This window comes from Ambystoma mexicanum, chromosome 3p (assembly GCF_040938575.1).
Source record: "Ambystoma mexicanum isolate Mex_15411 chromosome 3p, UKY_AmexF1_1, whole genome shotgun sequence".
NCBI classification, from domain to species: Eukaryota; Metazoa; Chordata; class Amphibia; order Caudata; family Ambystomatidae; genus Ambystoma; species Ambystoma mexicanum.
Window position 1 is genome coordinate 1,202,747,573 of NC_090925.1, and position 19,130 is coordinate 1,202,766,702.

Below are 19,130 nucleotides of genomic sequence, written 5' to 3' on the forward strand. Positions count from 1 at the left end.
ACCATGTAGGGCTTCAATAGGGAGACATGGAAAACCGGATGCACTTGCCATGTATGAGGCAACTGCAAACGAAATGCTACAGCAGACAGGCGCTTAGTAATCTTGAAAGGGCCAAAATATCGGGGAGCCAATTTGGTGGGCAAATTACGTATGGGAAGATGCCTGGAGGACAACCAAACCAGATCCCCCACCTGGAAAGCTGGTTCCGGGGTCCTCCCCTTATCAGCCTGTTGCTTCATCCGTGCCTGTGCCTCCGCTAAAGTATCGCGTGCCAAGGAGTGTTGATCCTGGATGAGAGCGACGAGCTGATCAGCAGTGGGAACCGCACTTGAAGGTACAGGACAAAAGGGTACCAATCTAGGATGCAAGCCAGATAAACAGAAAAACGGACTCAGGCCAATAGCAGAATGAACTGTGTTGTTGTAGGAGATTTCAGCAAAAACTAGATGCGACTTCCAGTTAGATTGAGTGGCATTGGCAAAACAGCGAAGGTATTGTTCTAGAGTCTGGTTAGTCCTTTCTGTCTGGCCATTGGTGTGAGGATGATAACCAGAACTGAGTGCGCGATGAATGCCGAGATGACTGCACAATTGGTGCCAGAAAGATGACAAAAAATGAGACCCTCGGTCGGAAATGATCTTTTCCGGCAATCCATGTAGCCTATATATTTCCTGAAGAAATGCCGATGCCATCTTCGAAGCAGTGGGTATCTTGAAAAATGGAACAAAATGAGCTGCTTTAGAAAAACAGTCCACTACGACCATGATACAGGTATATCCTTCTGATGGAGGGAGTTCCACGATGAAATCAGCCGCAATGGTGTGCCATGGGTAAGGAGGAATCTCGGTGGGATGAAGCAATCCCAGGGGCCTCTTTCTAGGAGTCTTCACCTGAGCACACACCGGACAACTCTTTACATAACGGTCAACATCATCGGCCCAGCCAGGCCACCAAAACTGTCTTGATATTACTTCTCGGGTTGCTCTCATTCCACGATGACCACCCACTCGGGAGTCATGAAACCCATGAAGCACAAGAGTCCGAAGTGAGGTTGTGGGGATATATAGCCTGTTCTGGAAGAAAAGCAGTCCGTTATCTTCAGTGATCTGTGAATGCCTTAGGAGTCCTTCCCGATCTGGATCAGAACTTGTGTCTTGTAGAATCCTCTGAAGATAAGGTGACAGTGCGAACAGAAAATGCCTTGGGGATATTAGTGGCTCATCCCGGTACTGACTTCTAGCTTCAACATCCAATGATCGAGACAAGGCATCGGCCTTTAAATTCCGAGTACTGGGGATGTATGTAATATGGAAGTCATAATGAGAGAAAAAGAAGGCCCATCGGGCTTGACGAGAGGTTCGGCACTGAAGAGACTTCAAATACTGTAGATTTCGGTGATCAGTACGTACTTCCACAGAATGCCTGCCCCCAAGGAGATGATGCCTCCACTCTTCAAATGCAGCCTTTATGGCCAACAATTCCTTCTCGATCACTGCGTAATTTCGTTCACTAGGAGTGAGCTTACGAGAGAAGTATGCCACAGGATGTTCCAAATCAGTTTCTGGTTCTTTCTGCAAAAGGACTGCACCGACAGCATAATCGGAGGCGTCGGCCTCTACAATGTACGGCATCTCATCATTAGGATGACGCAAAATGGGAGCAGTGCTAAAGGCTTGTTTTAAGATGTTGAAAGCCTTGGTGGCCTGTGAATTCCAAAGAAAAGGCGTTTTACTGCTAGTTAGTTGAGTCAAGGGAGCCGTGAGTTGAAAAAAGTGGGGTATAAATTGCCGATAAAAGTTGGCAAATCCCAAGAATCGTTGAAGGGACTTCAAATCAGAAGGTTGAGTCCAGTCCTGAATGGCTTGCACCTTGGCTGGGTCCATGAAGATTCCTGTGCCACTGATCACGTAACCCAGAAATTCCATTGTTTTCTGATGAAAAGAACACTTCTCAGCCTTAACGTACAGTTGGTTCTGGGACAAACATCGAAGCACCTCTCGGACATGTTCTATATGTTGCTTCAGGGAGACAGAAAAAATGAGGATATCGTCAAGGTACACCCAAACTGATATCCCGATTAGATCGCCAAAAATGCTATCCATAAAACGCTGAAAAACAGCCGGGGCATTACATAACCCGAATGGCATGACCCGGTATTCGTAATGCCCGAAAGGGGTCTTAAAAGCCGTCTTCCATTTGTCTCCGTCTTTAATTCGGATTAAATGATAAGCGCCCCGTAGATCCAACTTGGTAAAAACCTGGGCAGCTTGAAGGGACTCCATGATGCTCCGAATTAAAGGCAATGGATATCTATCTTTTCGTGTGATATCGTTTAATTGGCGATAGTCAATGCAGGGTCGTAGGGTTCCTTCCTTCTTTTTCACAAAAAACAGCGGGAATCCAGCTGGTGATTTCGAGGGAGTGATGTATCCCTTCTTGATGCAGTCTGACAAGTATTCTTGAAGAACCGCCTTCTCAATAAGGGATAAGGCATATACCTTCCCATGAGGTATCACAGAACCAGGTACCAATTCTATAGAACAGTCAAAATTTCGATGAGGAGGCAGTGGTATGTCTTCGGGTTCAGAAAACAATGTTTGAAATTCGGCGTATTCCTGAGGGACAGACGATAGGGAACAAAACCCAGGAGGACCAGTACCCCTCGTGAGAGGTATGGAGGAGATCTCCTTTCTTGACACGCCGGGCAAACAACAATCTTGAAGGCAATGAGCAGAGGAAAAATCCAGAATGCGAGCTCCCCAATCGATGGTAGGATTATGGTGAAGAAGCCAGGGCAAACCCAAGACCACGGGATAGGAGGGTGATCTGATGACATCCAAGGCGATTCTTTCCCCATGTTCTTTAATCTGCATCTGTAGGCCCATGGTTTGTTGGCAAATTGGACCTGAAGATAAAGGAGTCCCATCGATAACCTCGACGGGCAGGACACTTCTCCGGGCGAACAAAGGTATTCCTTGACAGACTGCAAATGTCTCATCTATGTAGTTTCCGGAGGCCCCACAATCCAATAAGCCTAGAACCTCTGCCTCTTTGTTTAACCATGATAACTTGATCCTCACCACCAGTAGAACTGCCGGTTGCATGGGCTGAAACAAGGAGTTGGAACTGGAAAGGACTGAGTACGAATTTGGACCTGTCGTTGCCCTTCCTACAGACGACAGGCCTACTAGTTTTCCGACTTCCTTTGTGGGCGTAGAGGACAGGTACCCAAGAAATGCCCAGCATCCCCACAATATAAGCAAAGTCTTAAACTTCTTCTGCGTTTTCGTTCAGCTTCAGAGAGCGGACCCCTAACGGCTCCCAACTGCATGGGTTCGGGGCCGGGGTCCGGAGACCCGGAATTTCCGGCTTGAGCGTTGGGTGGTCTTGTGATCATCCGTTCAACTCGTCGTCTCTCACCCCTCCGTTCTACCAATCTGTGGTCTATTCGCAACACTTGTTCAATTAATTGCTGTAGGGTGTCAGGCTCTGGAATATGTAGTAATTCGTCCTTGTACTCCTCTCTCAAACCTCTTCGAAACAAAGTCCTTTGGGTTATCTCAGGCCACTGGGAGTCTGTTGCCAATTGACGAAAACGACCAATGTAGGCTATGATATCCATAGAACCCTGTTTCAGATCCATCAATCGATTCTGGGCTGTGGCGGCCAGATTAGGTGATTGAAAAACCTCCAGAAATGCTTTTTCAAAGGCTGCGAAGTCGTTGAGTATGGGGCTATTGGCGGACACCAATGGGGCGGCCCAAGCCAGGGCATTACCAGTCAAATTTCCCAAAATATATCCTATCTTGGCTTTATCGGAAATGAAATAAGAGGCTCTAAAGAGGAAATGGATTCTACAGTGGTTGCAAAATTCTGCCACACGTCTAGGATCTCCGTCAAACTTTATAGGCGTGGTCTGTGACATAGCTCCTTCTCCCTGAGGTGTTGCCCCAGAGGGTTGTGACACCAACTGTCTTAGACCAATGTTCTCTTGACGGAGTGCTGTCATTTCGGCCCGAAGAACTCGCATCTCTTCCCGGAGTTCTTGAACCTCATCCATGTCGGAGTCGGAAGGTAGGCGTCTCAATCTGTTAAAGATGGCGTCTCTAGGGCGCAGAGTACCTGAACTTTCGGTAGTTGATCGTGGTGAGGTCGCCAGGCTGTCCGACAGGTGACTGTAGAAAGAGTAACGCGAGAAACCGGTGCAGCCCTCTCCCTGATGTCAACAGGGCTAGGGGTGGACCAGTTCCCAACGCCACAAGTGAGTTCCTTCCTGATACTCGTGGCGCTGAGGCAGTCAGCAAGGTAGAACTGCGGACTGTATGCTGGGTCAATAGTAGAGCAGAGTAGAAAGTCCAAAACTGAGGCTGCAAGGCTGAGGGTAGGCAGCAAACAATTGGCAGATCAGGGATGAAAGTCCAGAACAGGATAAGGCTAGGTTGCAGGAAGGCAGATGCAGGCAAGGCTGTAACAGGCAAGACTGTAGCAGGCAAGGCTGTAGGGCTAGGCAGTAGCAGGCAGGACTGTAGTAGGCAAGGCTGTAGGGCTAGGCAGTAACAGGCAGGACTGTAGCAGACAAGGCTGTAGTGGGCAAGGCTGAAGGGCTAGGCAGTAGCAGGCAGGGCAGTAGCAGGCAAGGCTGAGGGGCTAGGCAGTTGCAGGCAGGGCAGTAGCAGGCAAGGCTGAAGGGCTAGGAAGACCAACCCCAAGGAAGGTGAAGGGAAGGAGGAGCAGGAACCAACAAGGAAATCTGGAGCTTCAGGGGGCTGCAGGAGCGAAAACACGATCCGTAAACAAACCGCGTTGAGACGTGGTGAGCTTCAGGATTCCATCCCTTAAATAGGACCGGCAGCACTCGGGAGGCTTGGAACGCAAGCCGCGCTGTCCCCGAGTGCTGCCGTGCCCAGAACGAGGCTTGGGAGGCAAGCTTGAGGCTTCCCAAGCGTCTCGTGGACTGCGCATGCGCGTAGACCAAAACGCGGCCTTCCGCGCATGCGCAAACCCCGAGACACGGAAACCCCAGAAGCGCCGAGTGCCGCCGACAACCGCGGTCCCCCCAGCCGGTATCGGGGATAACAGCGCCAGGATGGGGCGCGCCGGGACCCATAGGTGCGCCCCCTCCGACAGGTAAGTGAAGTGGTAACAAATCCTGTCTTTAGTGAGGAGTCGTGCAGATCTGGCCATAGCTGGCGGCACTGGTTTGGTGGGTTTAGGTGTAGCTTCTTTTGATGGTAGGTGGAAGTGTAGGATGTGGTGGTCGGTCCATGGTCATGGTGTATTGGAGCAGATGTCAGCTGTGCAATTGTGATCAGCTATCCAATCCAGTATACGACCTTTGGAATGAGTCGGGTTAGTGACTCTCTGGATGAAGCCCATATCTGGAAGTGCTTTGGCCAAAGCTTTTCCTTTCTTATGTTTTGGGTCGTTAAAGCCCAAGTTAAGATCTCCTAGGAGAATTGCTCTAGTGTTGTTTTTTAGATTGTCTCCTAGGAGGTGTAGATTACCTTGAAAGTCAAGGAGAGGGCCCGGGGCGGTATATGATGTGGAGCATTGTTGTATTGTTTGGTGAGGGGGATATTTTGACTGATAGGGCATCAATGTTTTCAGAAGTAGCAGACTTTATTTGTCTGAGTCGAGTGAGTCTTTGACTATGAGGGCGACACTTCCTCCCTTATTGGGGGTTCTGTCTTGCCGGAATATGGTATATCCGGGGGGAGGGATTGGCAAATGGCTTGTCCAGAAGCTTCGTGCAACCAAGTTTCTGTGATACCCAGAATGTCAAGATCCAGATCTGTAATCAAGTCATGAATCTCAGTGGCATGGGCTGGGATGGAACGTCCATTGATTAGAGCACATTGGATTTGCCTGGTGGTGGGTATGCTACTATTACTGATTTTAGTGGCTTTTTTGGACCTAGTGTCATTATGGATGGTATGCAAGGTGATAGGATTGGTGGTGGTTGAGGGTAGGGGCAGATGGTGAGTTTGACTTCCTGGGTATTTTTTGAGTGTGGGCGAGAAATGTCCTGAGCGGGTACCTAGCCTTAGATTCCTCATGGAGAAGGGCATAGGGCAGGTAGGGAAATGTGCACCTACTGGGGCACCTTGTATGTGGGGTGGAGTGGAATTTGAGTGGGGTGGAGTGATAAGAACTTCAGGGGGTGTCCTGTAGGGATGCGTTGCTATGCTTTTTTGTAGGGCAGGAAGGAAATGTGCTGGTGGAATTGTGTTGGAGCAGGGCAGTATAGGTACCATGCTGGTGAGCAGGATAACCCTGCAGTGGGTAGGGTGCGGCACCTGCTAGAGGGATGGCACCTTCTACAGAGCAGGTATGGGTAGCTGGTGCAAAAGTACCACTAGGGAAGTATGCTTGGCATATATGCTGGGTGCGTGACTAAAGGCTGCTTCTGTATAGTACAGAATTAGGGCAGTTGGTCATTATGCTTATTATCAGACTAGACATGTAACAATCAGCAATGCAGAGTAATGAGCTTAGCGCACATGAAAAAGCAAGTTAGGACCTCATAGCTTGCAGTGGATGGTGCGGAAGCTAGCAATAGCATATGTTGTATTGACAGTCAGCTAGTAAGGCATAGTATATTGTGCTAATTGTGCACATTAATGCTAACACAAAGCGCGTACAGGCTTGGGTGGTAGCGGTAAGAAGAATAGAATACATGCAGGGAGTAAAATAGCAGTGCAGTTAATATAGGTATACCAATGCTTAAACAAAAACAAACAAATATTTGCGGCTTATGTGATAAATAGAGCGCTTAGTCTTACAATATAAACTTTAGCAGCAAATCGGCTCTGTATAATTCCTGGTAGCTTTGTTGTAGGGGACGGAACAGTTCAGAAGGCCGTGCCAGGAGGCTATGGAGGTTCTTCCCACAATGCAGATCCTTTTCGGTATGCACAGCAACAAGTTCAGGGTGTGGGAGTCGGCATCGGCATGTGTGTGGGTGGTGGGTGATGGGACAAGTGCGCGTGGGCGGTTGGTGTCTAGAGGTGGATGCTGGATCTGAAAGGGGGCAGCGTGTCTCGCCCGTGACCACAAATGGCCCGGACAGGCACAGACAGGCTGAACCCTTTGTGGTGTCCCTTCGTGTGTGGGCCGGCTTACGCCTTCCGGTGACCACGAGTCACGGAACTAGATACAGCATGTCCTATTGGACACAGAGGACATGATTAGCAATGCATCAACAAAAAACGAAGGCCGCCATTTTAGATGGGTCCTCGTGGCGTGCAGGCAAATGCAAATGCATGGTTACCTATGTAGGTGCTTAGGATCGTCAGGGCACTGCAACTGGACACTAAGGCAGACTCAGGCAGAATAGGTATAAGGTTGTACAGTGTTGTGGAATACACGCTTACCTGCAGAGCATGGGAAGCGTGTCGTGGAATCCTCAGTGGTCTCCCTTCACAGGGATGGTTGCTGGTGCAGCTGGGGGTCTCCTGCCCTCCAAGGCAGCTGCTGTTCAAATGGGCTTAGACAGGCTGAACCACACATAAACGTGTTTGACAAATCTAGTGGAATAATAGGCCACATCCCAGGACCAGAGGCGTCAATGCATGAACACCACACACGCAGGCATCAAAGTGCATGTATCAAAATCATCAGATGTGCCTGCATGGATGCACTGTCAGTTGTGCCACACATAGACTCAGACATCGTGCATGTCACTCACAGGCGCACAACATAGCATGTCCAAATTTGCTATGTCCAAGCACTTGCTCCATGATCACACACTGCATGTGCACAACAACAAGCCATGAATGCACAATCCGCCAATCATCTAACACAAATGCCAGCGTATAATGTCTAACACCACAAATGGCTCGCATTGGCATGAGTCAGCAATCAGCCACATCTCACAACACTCACATGCGATAAACAGGATTTGGCATCTACAAACAGGCATGCCACACATACGCCCTAGAGCATTGTCCCACATAGGTACTCATCAGCGGCATACAGATGACGTTTCCAGGCCAAGCTCCAGTAGTGGAGGTCCGGATAGAACCTTTCAAGTACCCGCACCTGTATCTGGCTGAACCAGTGGCAGCCAGCATGGTACACCTCCATGGTGGGTTCTGTGGAGAGGGCTGCCACAGAACTAACAGTAGAACCTGTAGAGAACATGGTCAACCTGTTAAATGTGGATGAAGAAGAAGAATTTATCATAAGGAGTGTCAGAACTCTATGAAATTCCTGGTTGGAGTTCTGCTCCGGCAGTTGAGCCCGTCGTGTAGCCGTCGAGTTCTTTCTGCCAATGTACCTCTCAGGGATGTATAAATATTGCCTGAGAAGTCTATTGACCCAAAGAAGGATGGACGCCACAGGATTCCGCTGACCTGCAAAGGAAAGTCAGGGTTAATACCACAATGTATTTACGTGAGCAACAAACAAGGCAAGATTATGATCCTGAGCAAACAGTAGAGCAAATGAGGAGTTATACCTTTGGACTAGTGGGTAAGGTCCCTGTAATAGGATCAGTAATCCTGATGTAAGGTTAACTGGCGTATCCTATGAAAAGGATAACAGAGTATTGGAAATGGGTTATTTAATCAATAAGTGTAGCAGTGGCAAGAACAGTATGACAAATAAAGACAACACTTTTACCATATGCCCAAGAGTAGGGTTCCGTAGAATGTAATATCCAGAATTGGATTAGTTATGGAATGATGTTGATACACCTACCAGCCGGAAGACAGTCCTAGTACAACAGACGTGAAGAAAAATGCTCCTCCTAAGACCCACCGGCACTAGGACGCCTAACAGACTTCCCAAAAGGCAGTCCAAGTTCAACTGATGTCAAGAAATGTTCCTCCTAACACCCGCTGGCACAAGGATGCCTAAGAGAGTTTCCAGATGGCAGTCCAAGTTCAACCGATGTGAAGAAAGGCTCCTCCTAACACCGGCCAGCACCAGGACGCCTAACAGAAGTCCAGGAGGCAGTCCAGATACACGAGAGGAAGGACGTCTCAATATAGGTAATTGTATGGAAGAGAGCAAGGATTCGTAGCAGGAATGCGGGAATGGTTCTTTTGAGTGTGTAGGATGAACAGCAAGTTCCGAGAGCAGGAATAGGAGTCAGGTGGGTTCCGAGTTAATAGCCGTGCAGACAGAATGAGGTACAAAATCGGCAGACGTAGCAGGTCAAATAGCGATCCAATGGTCGTAACGTAGCTTTCTTGAAACAGACAGACAGGGAGCAAGACAAAGGAATTCCATGAGACGTAGCCGGGTAGGTAACCAAGAAAGCAATATCACCAGATGCAGAAAGGCTGTAGAAAATTAATTCAGAAGCAGTGAATTCAAAACAGGCGGGGCATAAAATAGGAAACACTGAATCACATGACAAGGTGGAATTGAACTAACTTGAAAAGACACGTGACCTGATGAACGCAGAAGGACCTTGTTTCCATGGTAACTCCCAACGCCGCCGAACAGATACACGGCGGATAGTCATAGCATTGGGAATACGTGGAACAGATGCCCTTGTTTGTATACAAGTTCTTAGTTTCCCCGAATGTCTTGGCTACCCCAGTTTCCAGACAGTATCCTCCCCCATCGGTGACACCCCCTAACTGATGAGAGGAAATGGGACATGAGTAGCGGGGCATGGATATTAGAGGCAGGTTCCCACGTCCGATCTGCCAGACCATAACCTTTCCAGTCCACCAGAAACAACCTACTACCCCTGGAAACCTTGGTGTCAAGGATGGCATTGACTTTGTATTCCCTGGTGCCTTGGACCATAACAGGGGAAAGGCGAATAGGCAACCTAGCATTCTCCACACAAGGCTTGAGTAAGGATATGTGAAATACAGGATGTATTTTCCATGACCTGGGCAACTCCAACCAGACAACCACCAGATTAACCAGCGTCTGTACCAAAAAAGGACCCAAAAAACCAGGCAACAGACACTTACGGCCCGGGAGACGGAGGTTTTTGGTGGATAACCATACCTTGGAACCAATGGAGTACCGAGGGGCCTCCTGACGGTGTCGGTCAGCATAAGCCTTAGATTTCTCTTGGGCCTCCATCAAATGGAGACTTACTGCTTTATGCACAGCAGAAAGGTCCCGAAGGCACGCGTGTACTGCAGGGTTGGTCATATAAGGAGTTAAGTCCAAAGGAATGGTTTGTGGCTTTTGGCCGTACATAGCATGGAACGGTGTGGTACCAGTAGAGGTATGGACGGAGTTATTGTAAGCAAACTCAGCATGAACAAGAACCGAAAACCATGTTTCCTGGTATTGTAGAATGAGGCAATGCAAATATTGTTCCAAGGTAGCATTAAGACGTTCAGTCTGCCCATCAGTTTGTGGATTATAGGCGCTAGAATAGCGATCTTCAATACCAATGGAACTGGTGAGGTGTTTCCAGAAACAGGAGGTGAACTGTGTCCCTCGGTCCGAAACTATAATGTCTGGAAGATCAAACAAATGAAAAACGTTGTGCAGAAAAAGATCAGCGAGAGCAGGAGTGGTAGGTAGTCCCTTGCAAGGGACAAACAGGGCTAGTTTGGTAAAGTAGTTAACTACTACCCATATGGTATCATATCCCATGACTGGAGGGAGTTCCACGATGATATCCATTGAGATCATGGACCACGGACATTCAGGTACAGGGAGAGGCTGTAAGACCCCCATTGGTTTAGCTGTAGTACCTTTACACTAGGCACATATGGAACAAGAGGATATGTAGGACAACACATTGCGGTACATAGAGGGCCACCAGCACCAACGTTGCAACAGTTCTAGAGTTTTGCGTTTACCAGAGTGTGCAGCCACCAATGAATCGTGGCACCATTGTAAGGCCATGTGCCTCATAACTTGATCGGAAATGTAGACAGAGCCTTGAACGTATGGTAATTTCTTGATCACATCCATGTTGTAATCCTTGATTTCGCTAGGTTCTTTAGCGACCTATTCCTGGATCAAGGACTTCAACGTCGGTTGTAAAGTGCATGAACAGACCACCTGGTTATCAAGGAGGATGGCACCATCCCATATCCAGGGTGGAGAACCATGTAGACGTGAAAGAGCATCAGCTTTTGAGTTAAGCTGACCAGGACGGTACGTTAATACAAAGTTGTACATGGAGAATAATACATGACATCTGGCATGACGAGCCGTGGTGCATTTCAAAGATTGCAAGGCGACTAGGTTCTGATGGTCCGTGTATACCTGTACAGGAGAGGCAGTACCGAGTAGATAGTGTCTCCATACTATGAAAGCGTCCCTAACAGCTAAGAGTTTGCGTTCAGTGACCGTGTAGTTTTGCTCATACTGAGTGAGTTTACGTGAGTGATAAGCCACTGGATGTAACAAACCGGTATCATTGCATAATTGAGATAGGACCGCACCTACCGCTACTTCTGAGGCGTCATGAAAGGGAAATCCGGGATCAGGGTGTTGTAGTACTGGTGCAGTCGTAAAAGCCACATTCAAGGCATCAAAAGCTTGTTGGGCCTCTTCACTCCATATGAGCTGACATTTGTTACTGGTTAATGCAGTCAATGGAGTGATAGTTTCCGAAAAAGACCGGATAAACCACAGATAAAAGTTAGCAAAGCCAAGAAATGACTGCAAGGCCTTAACAGTGGTAGGGGTGGGCCACTCCAAGACGGCCTTAACTTTGATATCACTCATCTTGATGTCCATATTGGTGATGTCATAGCCAAGGAACTCCACCTCCTTAACACGGAACAAACATTTCTCGAGCTTGGCATACAGATGGTTTTCTCTTAAACATTGTAGAACAGTGGATACGTGTTTGAGGTGTTCTTTGTAGGAAGGAGAATAAATCAAGATATCATCCAGATATATGACTACGTACCTCTCCAACATGTCACTCAATACGTCATTGATAAATCTCTGGAAGGTGGCCGGGGCATTACAAAGTCCAAATGGCATAACCAGGGATTCAAAAAGGCCATATTTGGTCTTAAAAGCCGTCTTCTACTCATCCCCTCCTTCATTCTTACGAGAGTGTAAGGACCCTTAAATCCAGCTTCGTGAAATATTCAGAGGTAGCCAACTGATCTAATATGACAGATATTAGTGGTATAGGGTATTGATTGTGTATAGTTATTGCATTGAGTTCCCGGTAATCAATACATGGGCGCAGGTCCCCCTCCTACTTGGGTACAAAGAAGAGAGGAGAGGCGGCATGAGAACGAGAGTGACGTATGAAACCGTTCTCAAGAGCTTTGTCCAGATATTCCTTCAGGACCGTATTTTCTTTTTGAGTAAGGGAATAAACCCTCCCTGAGGGAATCCTAGCCCCTTCCACAAGGTCAATGGGACAATCGTAAGGACGATGTGGTGGTAGTTTCTCTGCCCCTACCTTGTCAAAAACGTCCCGAAATGCTTCATACTCCTTAGGTAGAAGAACCAATGATAGGCCCCCAATCACAGAAGCTGCATCCAACAGTGGAAAACATGGGCTGGACAATTCAGACATTGGGGCAAAGCAGTGGTTTTCACAGTGTTCAGAAGTGAACTTGACCATACCAGTTTGCCAGTCCACCAAAGGGTTATGCAACACTAGCCATGGTAAACCCAGTATAACCTTGAACTGAGGTTTTGCAATAACATCAATATGTATCTCCTCCACATGCCCGGAGGAGAGGGTCATAACAAGGTTTACGGTACGTTCAGTTACCAGACTTGATAATAAAGTGTAAGTAAAGCCTAGGGGTCGTTTTGGCAGATAGTGCGCTAGTTCGTACCGCCACAAAAGTACAGTCACTAGTAATATAGTGGTGATCAGAAATGCTGCATTGAGACTCTTCAAATGGTACGCCCTAGTGAGTACCAAATGTGATATAATAGACAATGGAATGAAGGTGCAATCAACGCGCAAATCTCATATATTCAAATTATCTAAGTTATTAAAGTATGAATTCACAGTGAGTCTTATGACTGTAACACGTCTTGAGATTTATGTTGCTAGTAGGAAAAATCAGCCCACACATGTTTCGACCCTCGGGGTCGTTGTCAAGGCTGTAAGTGTGATAATATCAAGTTGAAACCAGAAAAAAAGAAAAAGGTTGAAAAAAAAACAAAATTCCATTGTTCATAGTTAGGTTGCAAGCATCATCAGATTGCATGTATACATATAATGGTTTCAAAGATTGAGCAAAAAAATATACAATATTACATTGGATCATTACCACATGACATTTCAAAATAATATCAGGTAAGTACCCATACCATGATTCAGTTGAACGTCGAATGATATCAAACAATTGATGTTATTTTCAAGATTCAGATAAATCCAAATTGTGGAAAAATTGTGGTGAAAAAAAGAGTCAGTTGAGGATTTGCTAAACATATACTTTGGCAAAACATGCACTAATGGGAGCATCTCATGGGCCACCTGAAGTTCCTAATGATTGAGTATTGTGCTACCAGGGACAGGCAGTATGCCCTGAAAAGGTGACTATAAAGTGAAAGAAGAAACACCACTGTGAGCTGTGGGCTGAAGGATGAGTATAGTGATGAGATATATAAGGTGTCCAAAAGATTCACCATCAAGTCAGCCTTAGAAGCTATTCATCATTGAATACATTATACCACAGACGTAAGAGCATCCCATGTGGCCCCCACCGTTGCATTCTCTTACACCATTATATTAATACCTCACTATCCAAATACCAACTTCCTACTGTTGTATCTAAATTATCTAACCAGCACTCTTTACTCACAAGTCTTTCTTCCTTCTGCCAGTCCCATTGTGTTAGACAGTAATGTTCATTTTCTACATAATTTTTATGTAAATACCGCTTTTTCCACACATTAGTTAACATACATTATGTTATGACCATTGTTTATTGTTTGCGGCCGTCATTGCCGTGCGCGTGATGTCACACGCACGTTACATGCGCGTGACGTCACGCGCACGACTCACGCCTGATGTCACAACGTCGAACGCTGCCTTTCACACAGAGACTGGTACAGTTTCCCACTCCCACTGCATCCTGCATCATCCTATGCAGCAGTGGGGATTTAGCCCCTTAAATTGCCGCACAGGATTACCTACTATATACATGTATGTTATTGATCTGATATCCGTGCTTCAATGCACTCTACCATTACCAGCAGCTTTATTTAAATGTAACTACATAGAACAGCATCCAACTTGTTGCTTTCCATTGCAGTTCTCTTCTGACTGACTCCAAGCTAGAATTTTCCACAATTGGTACCCAGTTCTCAGGGTAAGCTGATACCTTTTACCCTTACCATTGTTACAGGATTTTTTATACAGTTCATATCACTTTGCAACATATTCTTCCTCATTTTGGTTTTTTCCATTTAGGTTGACACCCTACTTCTAACTAGTTAAGCTATCCTTATCCCCTTATACCCTTGTATCCTTATACCCAGGATCGCTGGTATGTGTAAACTCTCTCTTGTTCTTTTCATCTTTTGGGCACCTTATATATATCATCACTATACTCATCCATCAGCCCACAGCTCACAGTTGTTGTGTCTTGACTGTCGTGTAGAATGAGGATACCTCCGTCCACAAGTGCCGCACAGAGAGACTACAAATGTCACTCTCTGTACAGCCCTTGAGGCCACAGGTGGGGGATGATCTTTCGGAGCCACAGACTTCTGGGAACCCATGGGCCACTGCAAATAAACACCAGTTAAGTAACTAGCCACAACAATAATCACAAACCAAACAACAAGAAAGGAACGGTCTTACCAATGGCTGATAGATGCGGTTCAGTTGAACCTAGTGAGGTGTTCCGGGACCCACCAGTGCCTCGCCTCCGATGCAGGATGTTCCTCCCAAGAGGGGAGGTGAAGTCCCCGAAGGCACCGGGCCCCACCTGTTGATGGGCTACACCATGAAGTCCAGGAAAAGCAAAACCAAGACGAGTATCAGAATGGAAGACCAAAGGCAGTCCGTGATTCGTAACCAGAGTTCCAATATCCAAGAGCCAGCACACAGGGCAATCCAAAAGCAGTCCGTGAAACAATCCAAGGTCGAATTCCAAGTGAGCCAAAACAAAAATGAACGTAGCGCCAAACAGTAGTCACGAGAACAGTTGTGAAGCACTGAACACTCGTATCCGAGCGTTTAAGTAGCAGCACTACGTTTGTTTTCCGGTCACGTGGTCCGCGCCCGCATCACGCGATTGTGTTGTTGTTATACGTGAGCGGGAGGTGTCGGCCACGTGACGCGGCCGATCCCGCAGCCGCCACAGAATACGCCAATGGAGCGGGCATCCACGGCAGTGGGCTGGCTGTTGGCGCTGCCGCCCTGGAACACGGGAGGAAGGCAGCGGTGGGTCCCGGATCCGAGCCTGCGGATGGGGCATAGTGGAGGTATGGGGTCTGGGGCTTTGGGGGGTGACATCGGGAACAACGCGAACTCCATGGGACATGACAGAGCCCCTACCCAAAGGCCCACGACCCCGTGGGCATGAAGGATTGTCCCTATGGAAACGCGCCACCAAGCGGGGAGCGCAAACATCCACAGCAGGAACCCAGGACCTCTCCTCAGTCCCAAACCCAGACCAGTCCACCAGATAATGAAGGCGACCCCTACAAAAGCGCGAACCCAGGATACCAGAGACCTCGAATACATCAGGGGAAGACAAGGACACTGGAGCCACAGGCGCCCGAAGCCGAGTCGGACCAGGGCAAGGTTTGAGGAGGGAGACATGAAAGACCGGGTGAATCCGCCAGGCCTAAGCCGGAAGGCCACAGGGTTGATGACCTGGATGATTACATAAGGACCCACAAACCGAGGGAGGAGCTTACGGCATCCCGCCAGCCGCAAGTGTCGGGTGGACAACCAGACACGAGAACCCACTGTATACGACGGGGCCACCACCCGTCTCCTATCCGCCTGAGCCTTCTCTGGCCGTGAATGCAGGACAGGTCCCTAGCACAAGCGGCGGGAGCAGGGGTGACCGATGAAGGCATGGCGAGGAAGGGCAGAACCCGGGGATGCTGACCATACAAGACATAAAACGGGGAGAACCCAGTGGAAGAATGTTCTGCATTGTTATAGGCAAACTCAGCAATGTGGATAACTCTTAGCCAGGAAGTCTGCTGCTGCAGGGTCAAGCACCACAAGAACTGTTCCAAGGTCTGATTGAGTCTCTCCGTCTGACCATCTGACTCAGGGTGGTAAGCTGAAGAGAAGTGTGAGAAGTGTACGTCAATGCCAAGCAGTTTGGTCAATGCACGCCAAAAGTGTGACGTGAATTGAGGACCCCTATCCGAGACAATGACCGTGGGTAAACCAAAGAGACAAAAAATCCCTTCAAAGAACAGTCTGGCTAATGCCGGAGCGGAGGGAACGCCCTTGCAGGGGATAAAACGAGCCATCTTAGAGAAGGAATCAATGAACACCCACAGAGTGTCAAACCCCTGGACGCGGGGCAGGTCAGTGATAAAATCCATAGTAACAGTGTGCCAGGGCCTGGGGGGAACAGGCAATGGAAGCAGGAGACCAACAGGGCGACCCCTGTGATGTTTACATTGCGCACACACCCCACAGGTATTAACATAGCACTCTCCGTCCCTTTTCATAGAAGGCCAGCAGCACCAGCGTTTCAACAGCGTTAGAGTACGCTTCTGACCGGGGTGTCCATGTATTGGGGCATCATGAGACCATGCAAGGGCCATGTTGCGGGTTTCGGTAGTGGGTAGAAAAAGTCGGTCGGCAATAAACGGCAGCCCGTCATGAAGCGTGGGATCCCACTCAGATAATTGGTCAGGATGCCGGGAGACCCAATCCCGAACAGCTTCCAGCAAAGGCGGTGACAGGGTACATAGACAAACCACCTTGCCGCAGTCCAGAAGGGTGTCAGGATTTTTCGGTAGAGCGGCCCCCCCAGGGGAGCGAGATAGAGCATCGGCCTTCCCGTGGGCAGAACCCAAGCGATGTTTGATAACAAAGTCAAAAGCTGCAAAAAACAAATGCCATCTGACCTGTCTACTGTTGATGCACTTTAGAGAAGCCAGATCCTGCAGGTTTTGGTGATCGGTATACACAGTGACCTGATGTTTAGCACCCAAGAGGTGGTGTCGCCAATCACAGAAGGCGTCCATGACTGCCAACAATTCTTTTTCGGTCACCGTGTAATGCGATTCTGCGTCTGTGAATTTGCGGGAGTGAAAGGCCACGGGGTGAAGCCGACCGGTAGCAGGACAGATCTGTGACAAGACCACCCCCAAGGCAAAGGAGGAAGCGTCAGCCTCCACGATGAAAGGCAATTCCGGGTCCAGGTGTTGCAGAACCGGGGCATTTGTAAACGCCGCCTTGAGGGAGTCAAAGACCTGTTGGTGTGTTTCAGCCCATAGAAAGGGAACGCGAGGACTTGTCAAAGAAGTAAGAGGAGCCACTAGAGAAGAGAAGCCAGAGATAAACCGTTGGTAAAAGTTTGCAAAGCCAAGGAATGACTGAGGCGCTTTTAGGGTGTTTGGAGCCGGCCAGTCTAATACGGCCCATACTTTGGAGGAGTTCATGGCTAAGCCTCCAGACGTAATATGAAAACCGAGAAATTCCACGGTGTCAGCGTGGAATTGGCATTTCTCTGGTTTCGCGAAGAGTGAGTGTCTTTGTAAACGCGAGAGTACCTCCTGTACATGGGATACGTGTTCTTTCAGGGTTCGGGAATAAATCAGGATGTCATCTAGATAGACGACAACAAACACATCCAGAATATCGGAGAAAATATCGTTCATGAATCTTTGAAATGTGGCTGGGGCATTGCAAAGACTAAACGGCATGACCGTATACTCATACAACCCATATCAAGTGCAAGTTCCATTCATCCACAGGACAAACACGGACTAGATTATAAGCCCCACGAAGATCTAATTTTGTGAAAACAGAAGCATGAGAGAGACGGTCAAGCAGTGGCGTGATCAGGGGAATGGGATATCGTTTTTTTTCTGTGATAGCATTAAGTCGTCTGTAGTCTACACATGGGCGTAGGTCGCCCTCCTTCTTGGGAACGAAAAAGATGGGACTGGCTGCAGGCGAAGTAGACGGACGAATATGGCCTAACCGGAGGGACTTTTGGATGTACTCCTTGAGTGCTGTTTCTTCAGTAGGGGAAAGGGAATAAATCCGGCCCGTGGGTACTGTACTGTCCGGAATCAGATCTATTGGGCAATCGTAGGGACGGTGCGGAGGAAGCACTTCGGAAGAACCATGGTCGAATACACCTGCAAAATCCTGGTATTGGGCGGGAATGAGTGCAGAAATCAGTCCCACCATGTAGTGTTCTGTTGGCGAACTCATGGTATCCTCTATGGTTAGATGGGCTATAGCTCCTAGGGCCTGAGCAGGAGTGTGATCGTTGGTGTTTGCAGGAAGACAGAAGCATTGGCATAGCTCTGACTCAAAGTGAACTGAGCCCGTCTTCCAGTTTATCAGCGGGTTATGCCCGTGGAGCCAGGGGATCCCCAATATTAGGCCGAACTGGGGCATGGCAATAAGATCGAAACTTAGGGTTTCTTTGTGTGTGTCTTGAATAGTAAGAAGCATAGGAGCCGTCTGCTGTTTAATGGGCCCGGATATCAAGGATGTACCATCCACCGCCTGAACCGGTTCCGGCCTGGTCTTAGTCAGAAGGGGTAGGTTGAGTGTGTGGGCCAGCGTAATATCGATGTAATTACCCGTAGCCCCGGAGTCAAGGATGATCGTGACCGGGTGTGAGACCTCAGGTGTGGGTTGGAGCATGGCTCGTAAACGTATGGGCCGGATATGGCCAAAGGCAGGTGTCAGATCTGGGGTGAGAGGGACGGTGCTCGACCCACTCCCCGGGTCTAGGGCCGAGCATTACGAAAACCCGGCGTTTTCAGTTTTGGCCAGCGGGGGCATTCCTTAACATAGTGGCCAGTCAGACCACAGTAATAGCACGCATTGTCCACCCTCCTGCGCTCCCTCTCTGGGGGTGTGATTGGACTACATATGCCCCGGACCTGCATAGGTTCCTGATTGGAGCTGGAAGCAGTAGAGGTGGAGGATGGCATTGACGCGGAAGCAAAACTGGCCTCGGCTCTGCGCTCTGAACGCCTAGCATCCACCTGTAATGCCAGATCCACCAGATCATGGTACGCCATGGGCAAAGCAGGGATTATGG